Genomic DNA, 11,556 nt, shown 5'->3' on the forward strand with positions numbered 1-11,556 from the left:
GGGAGGGAATTGAATTTGGTATTCTCCCCCAACCCCCCAAGTCCGGGACTCTTGTGTCTTGGTTTCTAAGGTCTTAGCGCTCTGATTGTTTCTCTTGTTGCAGTGTTACTGTCAAGGGGTGGTTTACAGGGGAGTCTTTAGCATCCCAGATCTCTATCAATCCCTTGCCAAAGCTGCCCCAAATAAATATTCAGTGTAATTAAAAACCCTGTATTCACTATGAAAAATGGCTTTAGATACTCTCAACCCTCCCACTTCCCCACCCCCACTCCTCTTCCCACTGGATTGCTACCTCTAAGCCTTTAATCTAGGAATTCAAGGCCTACCACTGGTTTGTTCTTTTGTGACTTCTCACTAATCCCCCACCCCTACCCTGAATCAAGAGGTCTTTTTGTTTTCCTAGAGACCTATTGAGTTACTTTAAGGACCTCTAATGGTGAAATTTTAGGTGCCAGGTGTGTCTGGAGTAGGGAGGATATTTTTGGTTTTTTGTTTTTTTACAATTTATTTTATTTATTTGGCTGCGTTGGTTCTTAATTGCTGCGCGCGAGCTTTCTCTAGTTGCAGCGTACGGGGAGCTACTCTTCATTGCGGTGTGCAGGCTTCTCATTGCGGTGGCTTCTCTTGTTGCGGAGCACGGGCTGTAGGCGCATGGGCTTCCGTAGTTGCGGCACGTGAGCTCAATAGTTGTGACGCACGGGCTTAGTTGCTGCACGGCATGTGGGATCATCCCAGACCAGCGCTCAAACCCGTATCCCCTGCATTGGCAGGTGGATTCTTAACCACTGTGCCACCAGGGAAGTTCTTCATACCTGCTTCTGTATTCAGTCTGTTGTGATATCTTGCTTTGGTTGGAGTAGATAAATAAAATTCGGCTTCATACAGATTTGTAGTTGGAAAAAGTAGGAGTATTTTATTTTATTTTATTTTAAATTTATTTTATTATTTATTTGGTTGCACCAGGTCTTAGTTGCGACAGGCGGGCTCCTTAGTTGTGGCTCGCCAACTCCTTAGTTGCAGCACGTGGGCTCCTTAGTTGCAGCTCCAGGGCTCCTTAGTTCCAGCTCCAGGACTCCTTTAGTTGTGGCTTTCCAGCTCAGTAGGAGTACTTTAATAGCCTTTTCAGATAATTGTGGATATCTTCTTTGATATGTCACCAAAACTGGACAGATGGCAGTTTCTGAAAGGTTAGTTGCAATGTGAGATCTGAAACCATGTCAATGAATTTCTCATAGTCAGCTGTGTTAAATTCCATTGATTTTGGGCTTCCCTGGTGGCGCAGTGGTTGAGAGTCCGCCTGCCAATGTAGGGGACACGGGTTCGTGCCCCGGTCCGGGAAGATCCACATGCCGCGGAGCGGCTGGGCCCGTGAGCCATGGCCGCTGAGCCTGCGCGTCCAGAGCCTGTGCTCCGCAACAGGAGAGGCCACAACAGTGAGAGGCCCGCGTACCGCCAAAAAAAAAAAAAAAAATCCATTGGTTTGTCTTGCACTTTGAATAGGCCTTTTATTCATGACTGATTTTGTAACAGCATGCATTGGTCATTGGAAAATAATGGCTCAGTGATTCATGCAGATCTTCCAAATGTAGACACAGTTCAGTTCATAATACCACATTTGTTAATATTATCACTGATTTCATCACCAAGTCTAGGTATTGGGAAGCTGTCAGGCTCATCCTGATTTTCACTTGACAGCTCAAATGTTATGGTTGGTAAAAAAATACTATCAGTTTTTCTTGATTTGACGAGTTCACCTTCATTCATTTTCAAGAACATGTCTGCTAAATACCCAAGTCTGAATTATCATAGTTTGTCAATTGTTCTTTCTAATAAAAATGGTGTTCCACAAAAAAAAGCAGGTAGTTTAGCTCTCAATGCAAACAATAACGTAAATGTATCCAGTACTTCAGTATGCAGCAGAAGTGCTTTGTGCAAGGCTAATAACAAGATATGCACTCAAGGGTCATGTTTTAATAAAATTAATGATTATTGCTCCATTATAGACATTCTTATGTGAAGTTGGCCTTTTTGTTAAAATATAAGTGCTTGGGGGTGAAGAATATGACTTCGTTGATTTGCGTTAAGACCCCAGCAGTTTTGTCTACTGTTGCTTTTGTACTAGTGCAAATGTTAACAAAGTGAATACTATAGAAAGTCTTGGTATTATTATAAAAATAGTCTTTACTTCTCTGACCACCCTGGAAGGGTCTTCGGGATCCCCCAGGAGTCCAGAGATCATAATTGATCTATGTGATCATGGGCAATGATAGCTTGTGGGCTCGAACACCTCAGTCAGCGTACCTGTGCCTCATTTTTCTCAACTGTAAGGAGGGGCCTGGGTGGGTTTTCAGTTTCTCCACATTGTTGGACCTGTTCGCTAGTTCTTGAAGCCCCTTCTCCCCCAGCAACTGTGCTACTGCTCTCTTTTCTCTCTTCCTCTCTCATGTCTCCTTTTCTCTCCAAAGCTCCTCCTCAGCCCACTTCTTATAGGTGGGTGTCCTCCTTGTTTCACCTGCTCCTTCGCTCCTTGGGTGGTCTTATCCCCTCCCTGGTCTTTAACCATCACCCGCAGGCTGAAAGCTTCCAAATCTCTATCTTTAGTCCAGATATCTGTCCTGGGCTCCAGTTCTGTGATTTAAGCTGCCCCTGGTACCTCTCCACCTGTATGCCCTATAGGCATGTCACAGTCAACAGGTCTAAACTGATTGCATCATCTTCCTCCACACATAGCCAGTCCTGGTTCATCCTTCATCCACCTAACTAGTTAAGCCAGAAGCCCAGGAACTCCCCTTATCTGGCCCCCTTACTTCCATCATCTAATCACCCAGACCTATCAGTTCTGGCCCCTAAATATTTTCCCAAGCACTCCCTGCTCTCCAGTTCCGCCACCACTGCCTAGGACCGGGCCCTCATCATTTCTCACTCAAACTATTGCAAGAACCCTCTCCCTGATCCCCTGTCCTCCCTTTCCAACCTATACTTTACAGCTCAGGCTGGAAATCTCAAGATACCTTCTCACAGGTTTTGTGGTTTTTTTTACATATTGTGTTCTTACTATGCCAGGCACTGTGCAGGGTGCTGGGGATACAACACAGAACACAACAGACAACAGTCCCTGGCCTCCAGCACTCACAGTGTATGAGAGAAAAAAAATACAGGACACAGGGAATCATGACACAGTGTGATAGAGAGAAACGGGGGGGTGCTTGGGAACCCCTAGAAGCCTTAACTGAGGGTTAGCTAAGACCAAGGGGTGGCCAGGGAACACTTCCTGAAGGAAACAACACCCAGACTGTACAACTGGGTGGGAGTTAGCTAGAAGTGGCAGGAGTGTGGTGGTGAAAAAGCTTTCCTGGTAATTTGATCATCTCATTTCCCTGTTTAAAACGCCCCTTTGAGCTTCACCACTGCCTGTAGTATAAAGTCCAAAATTCCTTACCATGGAACACAACCTTTGTGGCTTCATCTGCTCTTCCCCTGTATTCAGCCCAAGCTGCTTTCAGTTCCCCCAAATCCCGGCTCACTCTCTCACAGTTCCTGGCCTTTGCATACACACTTCCTCATGTCTTCTACTCTTCCCATCCTCTCTGAGTTACCAGTGTCAGCTGACTCAGGAGACCTTCTCTGACCTCTTGCACATAGGCTTTGTGGCTCTGTCTCCTGTGCTGCCCACCTGTGCACACAGCTGGACTTGTGTGCATTTATCACATCATTAGAGCCCATCCAAGTATGTCTCCGACTCTTGCTCCTACCTGCCAGTGCAGGATCCCAGGTCCTGCCTAGTTCCCACTCGCTCACCCCATGAGCATTTTGGGCATCCCCGGGGTGTGTGTCTCCCATGTGCTGGTGGATAAGGTTAGGCAGTTTAACCCCCTACCCCCACCCCTAGGTATCCTTTCCCCTCCTCCAGCTCTGCAACCTTTACCCCTGACACACCCCATGGAGCTATCAGTTCTGCTGGACATTACCACACCCATCAGGCACCCCGCCCCTGCTAGGAGTCACTGACATTTTGGCATGAGGTCAGCCAGCTCCACTATCAGAGCAGGGCTATGGGGCTTCTAGTGCCGCCATTGCCTTATAGAGCCATTGGCTTTGGCTCCACAGGTATGTCTAAATCACAGTTACCACCTTGGCTCAGAATTACCTCCTCCTTTCCACAGAGCAAAGCTTTTGTCTCTGGGTCAGCTCATTGTACCTATTTCCTTCTTCCTTTAGAAAGAGTTATTTCTCAACAGGCCTCCCAACCGCTCATGAAGATAGCTTCCCAAGGTTCTGCCCACCAGCGGGCCAGACAAGTGTGACCTTCATCACCTTCCGTCTCCAGCCTGGAGGCAAAAAATGTATGGGTATTTATCTATTTAAAATAATAGATTATATAAGCAATACTGAATATAGCTTCATCATTAAAAAATCCAAGCAGTTCAGAAATACATAGAATAAAAAGGTAAAGCTCCTCTTCCACCCCTTCCCCTGTCTTAAAGCTTACACTACTGGTAGGTACTGGGTGGTTAACTATTTGGTGGAAATGTTCAGACTTTTTGCTCTGCTTTTACACATGTGTATGGCTTGCATAGTATTTGAAAAATTATCTCTTTTTTCCTCCCTGGATTTTCCCCTTTTCCACTCTCACATTCGTGGAGCTTATTTCATCTTGAACCAGCTCTCCAGATTAGAAAATGGAATCAGCCTTCAGGTGTCTCTGGCTTTTGTGTATCAAAAGCTTACACACTTAGGGAAACTTCAGGATTTGCAGAATAGCTCATCGAAGGAAAAGGATCCTCTTGCACAGTCTGAATACTTTGACTAGAAACAAGATGGAAGAAGGATTTCACCCGAAGTGGCAAGACCCCCAACTCTTTGCAGCCTTCCCATCCCCCAGACTGGTTGGGGGCAGGAGACACGGGAGAAAGATCTGTGGTCTCTGGAGTCCCACCCTGCCTTCAAGCAGCTCACCTGGGCAGGCAGGAGTAAGGTCCCAGAGAGCGGTGGCCACATGGTGGGACCAAGCTGTAGGGATGCAGGTAGCCTGGTCCTAGATTCCTCGCTGCCCACAGTGGCACAGAGCAGCAGAGGCTGCTAGACCTGGCCTCAGCCACCTTCACAGCCGCTTCCTGTGTCCCATGTCTGGCACTTCTCAGGGTTCAGACACACCTAGAATTAAGTTGCCTGTTGGCAGGATGGAAACTTACCATAAACATTGAGTTGAGTTATAGAAACTAAAGTTTGGTTTCTTGCTCACCTGAATTTGTGAACTGAGATTTCTTCCTGTTCCTTGTACCATTCATATTTTGCCACTTGTGAAAAAGATTTCACAATGTATCTTAAAAATGTTTCCATAGAAGTAAATATAGATTTATTCTTTTTAAAAAACAATATTATTTTTTAAAAAATAAAGGCTCATAGTAGGAAATTCTAAAAATATTGAAGGAGAAAGCAGAAGTTCTCCAGTCATCCATTCCCATTCCCTAGGCATAATTACTGCTAACACCTTCTTGAGTGTTCTAGAAATTTCCTATGCACATAAAGACATGTATTTATTTCTGTGTAGCTCTTTTTATATACAAATAATCTCAAATTACAGGTACTTATCTGCAACTCTTTTGATTCTTTATTTAACAATTTGACCTTTATTGTTAAATAAATTCTATTATTTAAGTAGATATAATTTGACTTTATTTCTTTCAGTGATGCCCAGTATTCCATAGAATGGATGTACCACATGTGTTTAACCAGTTGATTGGCCTAAATTTTCAGATTTTTAGCTATTACCAATTAAGGGCACAGTGAACATAATAATAGCTAGCATTTACTGATCACAGACATAGTTCTTAGTATATGGTAAGTCACATAACCCTTGTAACAGCCCAATGAGATATAGGCCCTGTTATTGCCCCTGCTTCACAAATAAAGGGACTAAGCCACAAAGAGGTCAGTAACTTTCCCATGGTCACATGTGTGGTAGTACTAGGTCTGGAATTTGAATCAGGCATCAGGTCCCAAGCCTAAACTTTAAATTAGTACACCACAGTCCCTGTGTATATGCTGTGTACCTGTGCTGAAATATCCATAGAATACATTTGTAGCAGTGCAGCTGCTGGGTCAAAATAAATGCATGTTAAACTTCAGTAGTGCTAAATGGTTAGGAGTTTCTTTTATGAAGAGAGCAGCGTGCTGCTTTTCATAATCAAGTACAGAGCCCACTTGTTTCCTGAGAAGAGAAGGGCCCCACCTCTTGTGCCCAGAGACCTCACTAGGTAAGGGTGTTTTCTTTGTGGTGGCCAGGGCTTTATCTCTGAATCCTATCTAGCCGCCTTCTCTCTGGGTTGGACTGCGCTCCCAGGAGTCTTGGTAACCATGCTACGCCCTATTACTAAGGCCACAGCCACAAGCTGCCAGAGAATTCAGCCCCTGGACTCCTTTTCTTTCTGTACCCTGTTGGTCTCTCAAGGGCGAGGGTACTTAACAACTAGGAGACTGCCCAGATTCCAGTTTCCTATTCTATCTACAAGAAGAGAAAATGGCAGCCACCTAGAGAAGCAGTTGGCTACTCTTTACTTCCCCACCTGAAGCTCCTACATCTAACTGCGAGGGACATCAATGTGGGGCTTCTAGGCCTGGATCCACCCCGGACCTGCACAGAAGTGGGAGGTCAGAGTATGTGGCATGGCTTCTCCATGGCAGTGGAGACAATGGAATCAACCTGATCTAACAATTCTACTTAAAGACTATAACCTAAGGATAAAAATAAGGATGTGCACAGAGTCAGAATTATATATTGGCCAGCACTGTCAGTAACCTAAAGAGGCAATAACAAGGGATTAGTTAAATGATGGTAGGTACACAGTGAAATACAAGAGATCCATTAGTTTACAGACAAAACTGTCTGCAACTTACCGCTATGTCAGTGGTTCTCAAACAGGGGTGATTTTGCCCCCATCTGCACCAGCATGGGATATTTAGCAACGTTTGGGGATGTTTTTGGTCATCACAACTTGGTGAGGGGGTTCGGTGGGGTGTGCTGCTGGCATCTAGCGGATAGAGAGAGGCCAAGGATGCTGCTAAACATCCTACAATGAATGCACAGGACAGCTGCTCACAACAAAGAGTTATCCAGCCCAAGATGTCAGTAGTGTTGAGGTGAGAACTCCTGGGCTACAGGAGGGCAAACGGTGCCCAGCATGCGGCTGTCACCATGACACTCTCCGTTTTTGTTAACAGGGGCAAACACTTATGACTTATTCACCTGTAGTTTGCCACGTTTTAAGTGGTTTACACCCATTAACTCATTTAATCCTCACAACAAGTCTGTGAGGCAAGTTCCACTGTGATCATCCCATTTACAGATGAGGAACTGAGGCATAGGGCTGTAAAGTACTAGTTCAAGGTTCCCATGATAGCAGTCTAAGCTTGGCCTCTCACAAGTGCTCACGGCAAGTGCTCCAGGACTTCTCTCCTCTCTCTGCTTCTTCCAGAACCTTGGGAGCACCAGGGGTTGTTTATATCTGTACAAAGAGAAAAAAAAAAAAGCAGTCAACTGGTCCTTCTCTTTGATTCTGACATTTCCAGTGGCTTTTGTATTTTTTTCTTCAGAGGGTTTAACTGAAATGAGTACTGAGGGCAGAGATTATGGACAACCATGAAAATTTACTTGTTGAGTTTACACGAAAAAATTCTCCTGTCACTCCTGCAGTGGTCTCTTAGGACTCTTTCAGCCTCTGGGCCTACAGTCTGGGCAGCTTGGATAGTAGATTTGCTTAGACATGAGAGCAAACTTTATCATCCAGGAGGACAAGAAGGAGCTGGTGAGTCCGTTTTGGGACACCAGGGACACAGGGCTGTTCTGACTAGGCCCATAGTTTGGATGAAGTGGGTACTTCTCCATAGGAGGCCTCCAACAGATGGGAAGTTGTAAATGGGGTGAGGATGGCAGAAGAAGTGGGAAGGGATCTGTTGGATCAAAGCCAACTTTTCACCAGAGGAAATACTTATTAATTATAGGATGCCATAGGATTGGCTTTGCCTCTGAGTGTGGGAGTAGTAAGCTGTGCTTTAAACAAACAGCCCCATCACTCAGCAGTAATTAGCAGCAACAATAGGCATCTTCACAGGATCAGATTGACAGGTGGCTCACAACACACAGCCTCAAGCCTGGCCTGGAACCAGGCTTGGATGCTACACCTGTGGAGCCTGTCAGCCCATGCTTGGGCAGCCTAAGAGGCACCGGCGCAGAAGTGACATACCCATTCTTGGGCCATTTGCTGGAAACTTGCTATGTACTAGGCACTGAGAGGAACACAAAAGAAATGTAAGACACAGACCATACCCACAGTCAAGAGAATCGAGGAGACAAGATTAAGTTTGAAAAGTTATAGTAGCACAGAAATATACATAACTGTTCCCTCATATCTGGGGATTGGTTCCAGGATCTTCCCCCCCACTTCACCCCTGGAGATACCAAAATTCATGGATGGTCAAGTCTCCCGTATAGAATGGTGTAGTATTTGCATATAAGTTATGCACATCCTCCCACATACCGGTATTTTTTTTTGGCCACGCTACGAGGCTTGCAGGATCTTAGTTCTCCAACCAGGGACTGAACCCGGGCCATGGCAGTGAAAGTGCCGAGTCCTAACCACTGGACCACCAGGGAATTCCAGTATACTTTAAATCATCTCTAGAGTACTTATAATGGCTAATACAATGTAAAGGCTATTTAAATAGCTGTAAATACAGTGTAAATGCTATGTAAATAGTGGCTAGTGGGGGGGCAATTTCAAGTTTTGCTTTTTGGAACTTTATGGAATTTTTTTTTCTTGAATATTTTCAGTCCTTGGCTTGTTAAATTCACAGATAAGGAGGGCCAACTGTATATTACATATAAGGGATGTGGACCCTCAGAGCCAAATGGGAATTCTGGACCAGGTGATGGAAGGGAGAGAGGTCTGTATCACACTGGCATGTTTCTTGTAAAAGAAGTAGGAAACACAAAGGAGAATAAAGAAGAGAATGAATCATATTAACACTTGTCAGAGATATACATTGTTACTATTTTGGTTACATCCTTTAAGATCTTTTTTCTGTGCACATATATGGGTATAAACACACACATTTCATTACATAAATGTCATGTGGTACATACTGTTCTTTGTCTTGCTTTTTATACTTAGCGATAAGTTGTGGACAGTTTTCCTTGTCAGTAAACTAAAGATCTCTTGTATTTCACTGTGTACCTACCATGATTTAACTAATCCCTTGTTATTGCCCCTTTAGGTTACTGACAGTGGTGGCCAATATATAATACCGACACTGTGCACATGCTATTTTTATGCTTAGGTTATAGTCTTTAAGTAGAATCAAAGAATATGCGCACTTTCAGCGGGTTTGGTACATATTGCCCAATTGCCTTTCAGAAAGGATATATCAACTTAGTCCTATGAGAGTGTCTCTTTCACTACATCCTTCCCAATACTAGGTATTATTATTATTTTTAACTGCAAATTTGATAAGCAAAATAGTGTTTCGTTGTTACTGCTTTATTTTTCTTTATTATTATTATTTTATCACTTGGACTTTTATTTTTTTATAGGCCAATTAGTCATTGGTAATTCTCTTGACAAATTGTTTGATTATATACTTAGTTTTCAATTGGAATATTCTTTTTTCGTTTTATTTGTGCAGTATTTTATTATTATTATTTAGTGTGGTTTATTCTTTTTGTCTTACTGATTGATAAGGGTACTTGATGAATATTCAGTCTATTAACTCTTTGTCTTTTTTATATTACAAATATTTTATCCTAGATTGTCATTTGCCATTTAGTTTTGTTCACTATTTAAGCATTTGTAAAAGTGAAATGTCCATGCAATCGAGGTAGTCTGTCTAGGCTTTCCAAACGACTGGGCTGGAGTGGCCATGACTGGGAGCAGGGAGGCCCATTGGTGGCCCCTGCACTGGTACCAAGGTGGCAAGATGAGGCCCACAGTCAGGGCCAGGCTGGAGAGGATGGAGCTGTGCAGAGTAGAGGTGATCAAGATGTGGTGATCTTGAGTGGGGGAGTGAAGAAGGAGGGAGAGGAGTCTGGGGTGACTCACAGTGTGCTGACCTGTATGGCAGAGTGAGCAGGTGGAGGAAGAACCAGAATCGGGAATACAGGAAGAAAGGGGTTAGGGGTCAGGCGCAGAGACTGTTATAATTCCTCTAGGGATTGTTGTTGGAGTCTCCTGGTAGAGAGAACTCTTTGGTGTTTGAATCTGTAGGCCTGGCCTTGCTTCTGTCTTTGTGTCAAGCTCGGAGAGGCTTTCTCTGCTACAGAATTATAGATTTAAATAAATTCTCTTTTAATACTTTGTTTCCTCTGTTTTTTTAGGATTTTTTTTTTTTGCAATCCAACACTGTTTTATTGTCAACAGAACCTGCCTGGGGAAGTAGGGGACCCACTCTGCCCCCGGAGGGGCTATGGACCTTGGTTGTCTGGGGCCCGTGGGAGAGATAGGTCTGTGCAGTGAGAACAGCTCTGGCCACCACTGGCACCTGGGTGGTCAGAGACAGGGTCTGGGGGGCCAGCAGGGGGCATGGGAGCCCCCGGGGAGCTGGCTCCCCCTGGCTCACCTGCAGGAGGCCGGTGAGGGCTATCAGCTCAGGCCCACTGAGCCAGGCGGTGGAGCAGCCAGAGGATGGGATGGGGAGGACCCAGGGCGACATTACTGGGGGTGGGAGCAGCAGTTTGAGAGCCCATCACCTGCTGAGGGGCCTGAGACAGGTGCAGGGGAGCATGCTGCCCACAGGACAGTGGAGGGTCAGAAAGAAAGAGGTCTTCACAGCGTGTCACTGGGAACCCTGCATCCCTGGGTGCCTGCTCTCCACTCTGATGTCCTGCTAGATGGGCCTGAGGCCTCTGCCTGAGGCTGCCTTGTACAGAGGCCAGAATGAGGGATGGCATGAGGTCCGGCCTGAGAAGGAGGTGCCTGACCCACAGCTGGGTCCCCACACCAGCCGAGGTCCCGCTTGATCCTCATAGTTGGGGTCCCAGGATGCCAGCAGGGTCATCTTTGACGGGGCCACCTCCCAGGTCGTCTGTGGGGAGTGGGGAACTGGGGCTCCCGGGGACCGCTCGGCAGCCAGGCCTGGGGGCGGCCAAGGCAGCAGCTGCTCTTTCTGGTCCAGGAGGGCCTTCGGGACCAGGGCTGAAGGCTGTCCTGTGGGGTGTTCTTGGTTCCCCCAGGGCTTCCTCTCCAGAGTCCCAGGCCTGGCACCTGCTCTTCACCCACACCCCACTGCCGGGAGGTCCAGGGCAACATGCCACATCCAGGGGGAGGGCAGGACAGAGCCCTGCGCCGCCCGGCCCGCCTGCCAGGCCCCTCCCGGCTCCCACTCGGGCCCAGCTTCCCTCAGCGGCCCGTGCTGGCCTGTGCGCCCCTGCGAGCCCAGGTTGCGGCCCACCTCACAGGCTTTACGTTTAAATGTGGATGGAATTTGTCATATTTTGGTGATTGTGAGTTAAAGATTTAACTTTTTTTCCCCTAAGTGACTAATGATTAAAACATCTATCCTTGC

At 45.9% G+C, this 11,556-nt stretch overlaps 1 pseudogene; it reads right to left on the reverse strand.

Moving 5' to 3' along the window:
• Positions 1-10,090: 10,090 nt before the first annotated feature.
• On the reverse strand, positions 10,091-11,300 carry LOC136133559 (histone deacetylase complex subunit SAP25 pseudogene; annotated as a pseudogene).
• Between the last annotated feature and the right edge of the window lie 256 nt (positions 11,301-11,556).

The sequence above is a fragment of the Phocoena phocoena genome, chromosome 14 (genome assembly GCF_963924675.1).
Source record: "Phocoena phocoena chromosome 14, mPhoPho1.1, whole genome shotgun sequence".
In the NCBI taxonomy this organism is placed as follows: Eukaryota; Metazoa; Chordata; class Mammalia; order Artiodactyla; family Phocoenidae; genus Phocoena; species Phocoena phocoena.